The sequence below is a fragment of the Struthio camelus genome, chromosome 1 (genome assembly GCF_040807025.1).
Source record: "Struthio camelus isolate bStrCam1 chromosome 1, bStrCam1.hap1, whole genome shotgun sequence".
Lineage (NCBI taxonomy): Eukaryota > Metazoa > Chordata > Aves > Struthioniformes > Struthionidae > Struthio > Struthio camelus.
The window spans coordinates 88,882,007-88,885,132 of record NC_090942.1 but is presented as its reverse complement, the minus strand read 5'-3'; positions in this window follow the sequence as shown (position 1 = coordinate 88,885,132).

The following is a 3,126-nucleotide window of genomic DNA, read 5'->3' as shown; positions in this document are numbered from 1 at the left end:
TTTCATGGGAGACCCCCTGGGATGTGGATGTCTCTTGAGGGTAAGTCAGGAGAGAAGGTGGGGTGCTTGCTTCTTCCAAGGTCACCAGGCCACCTGCTGTTTTCCTGTTTTTCTGAGAGTAGACAAGGAGAAGCCCCAAAGTTTCCTTTCTTCTGCCTTGTTCCTGTGTTTATAGTGCTCCAGGCACAGGGTTGTACCATTCAGGATGTTCCCCAACCAATCCAAGCTTTTCTGGACTCCAGCCTCTCTGCTCTCCTGCACCCTTCTCCCCCCCTACTATGGATCGACTAGCATCATTCAGATAAATTGGCTTTTTATTTTGCTGAGTAACAGCCTGTTTTCTGTTCAGTGTGCTGACCCTGCTCCTTGTCCCACTTGCAGCCTCAACCCCATTGTTTTGCCTTGAGATGGATTGTCTCACAGTCTCTTGGCAGGTGCACTCTACTGGATCTCACAATGAAGTCTTATGGTCACACTGTCCCCAAGTTTTTGAGGCTGTAGCTCCCTCGGCAGGTCTCAGTATTCAGTGCGAGACCAGTCTTTGTACAAAATAAGTCTATATAGAGAAGGTGCCTACTGAATCCTAAAATAGCCCAAAATTCCGTTTTTGGTCATTCTGGAAGATGAGCAAAGGAAGGCAGAGTGCTCTGCTCTTTATGGAGTGTTCCCTCACCCAGAAGGAAGGCACAGAAAGCAAAGAGCTGGAATTCTAATCTTATCTCTTCCCTACAGATATTTTAGTTTGAATAGCAAATCTAACAACTACAATTAACTCCAGCCACATAACACATCCCTTTGTGTTCCACTATAGGGCCAAATTACATATACATGCTGGGGGGAGATGGAGGTTGAGCACTGGTCAGGCAGGTCAAAAACTGGATGACTTGAGTTCTAAGGGGTCTTCTTCAGTTAGCAAGAGGGTGTGGTTCCAGCCCTGGATGATGGCACTCTTTATCTATCTAATTTGGGAGCTACTTTCCACATGCTATTTTTAAGCCTGCTACTCTAGTGATTGCACTGATTTATGCTAACATAATTGGCAAGAAAAGCTGGTCCTTGAAACTCTTCCCCAAGTAAGGAAGCTCTTCTATTTTAGCGTAACAGCCATTTCATACCAAAATACATCACTGATTTATCCCCATGTACCAAACAGAGCTCTTAACTATTTAGGCCCTGGGAATATTTTTTTTCTTTAGGAAAGACTAATGCATGACAAGGAAATTGGCTTTCTAGGGGGCTTTTTTTTCACATAATTGGCAGATATAAATTGTATTTCTTTTTTTTCCACTGTGCTTTGTTCACCTCTGAGATTCTGATGCCAATGTTTTTTTCTCAAAAGGTGAAAGCGCACCTGGATAAACAAATGAGCAGGAACTGGAGCAGGAACGTGAGTTATTCCCTGAGGCTCTGAGCTGCCCTTCATTTCTTTGCACGGCTCTCAAAAAGTACAGGCAGTGCCTGCTGAACAGTCCCAGCTGACATTTGTTTGCCCACAGTAGATCCAAAACAGTTCCATGGGATAGGCTGGATCTTTTGTAACAACACACAGGCTCACAATGGCAAAGGCATTTAGAGTCCTGCCTCCTACTGACCCCAGCAGTTATTTTGTAGGAATAGACCCCAAACATCTTTGAAGTTCCAGGCTTAGCAGTGGTTGGAAACATGCACCCTGAGCAATCAAGCCCATCCAATGCCCAGACAACAAAGCAGAATGAAAAAAAGGTTGGAGCAGCTAAAACAAAGTTGCAGGCTTTATGTGCACCATTCAGTCAGCTCAGCCCTATGTCCCACTACAATCATGATGGCCAGCTGCTCAAGTGTGAAAATAGAGAGCGGGCCAGAAAGTGATTGCCTCTTAGCAGGGTTCTGCACTAGCTAAAACCTGTGGGAGGGCACACTCTGCCTGGCTACTGTCTTGTGCTGCGATCCTTCCCAAACCTGTGTAACCACGGACTGCTAGGCCAAGTTGCTTGCACGCAAGAGGCCTGCAAGCAACTGAGGCTGGATTTGTGTCTCTGGAGGCAGAGAGTCAATCCTTGACATTGAGGTAGTGGAGCTGATCCCAAGCTAGATGGAAGCATGCACACTACAAGGTTTGCAGGATGAATCACCTTCACCTCCCAATTTTGTGAAGGATTAAAAAAACAAGTTTGATATTCAACATCAACCTACTGCTGTCCTAGGCAGGGAGAGGGATGGTTAGGCCACAGAAAAGACAGTGGATTTTGCACCAAAGTATTGTTTCTCTGTCTTTAAATTCTATCTGGAACATAGCAGCTTTCCTCCAAATGTTCTCTAGTAGCCGGACACCACAGATACTACAGTTTAAGGCAGACAAAGACAGTTTTGAAAGAACCAAAAGAGTTGTTAAAAAAATGGGCATAGAAATTGCAATGGATACTGAGTTAAAATTGTCACGATGTTCAATTTTTACATAGAGTGTGTACACATACACGTATGGGGGGTTGTGGGTTCTGTGTGAACTCCTCCTAAAATAATGGGCTGAGTATCAGCTAACCCCTGAGGTTCAGCAAGGAACAGGTAGAATGCATGTGTGTGTGTATGACCACTACAGCAACTACTTTCTCAATAAACATCTATTTCAGAGCACAAGGACTTTTATTAGATCTGTTGCCTGTACACTGCTAAACACTGCAAAACAGATTATCAGAACGTTGCGGCATTGTCAGTGCTAAGTAGGGTTCTTCCCTCTCCATAAAAGTCCAAACTCTACTAGTGATGCTTTCTAAGTACAAATATAAGTACCAGGTGCACATTTGAATGGCTCCAGTTCTGGGAGCTTTTTTGACATCAGCAAGGACACAGACGTTGCTAGAGGTAATGGCTGGGGGAGAAAAGGCGTCTGCAAGGAAAGCTGCAGTATTTGCAAAGCAGTTTTAAAAATGTTTCATAGAAAAAGGTATCCTCAGGAAAATCCTCAGGATTGGGTTGGATTCTCCCAATGGGAGAACTGCTGAATTGGGTTCTCCATTGTTTATGGACTGCTGAGGAAATAGAATAAAACACCTGGTTAAACAAAGGAGCAGGGAGAAAGTAACACCTGGCGTCAAGCCAACCTCACTGTAGCCATTTATGGCACTGCACAGGACACCAGTAACACATAGA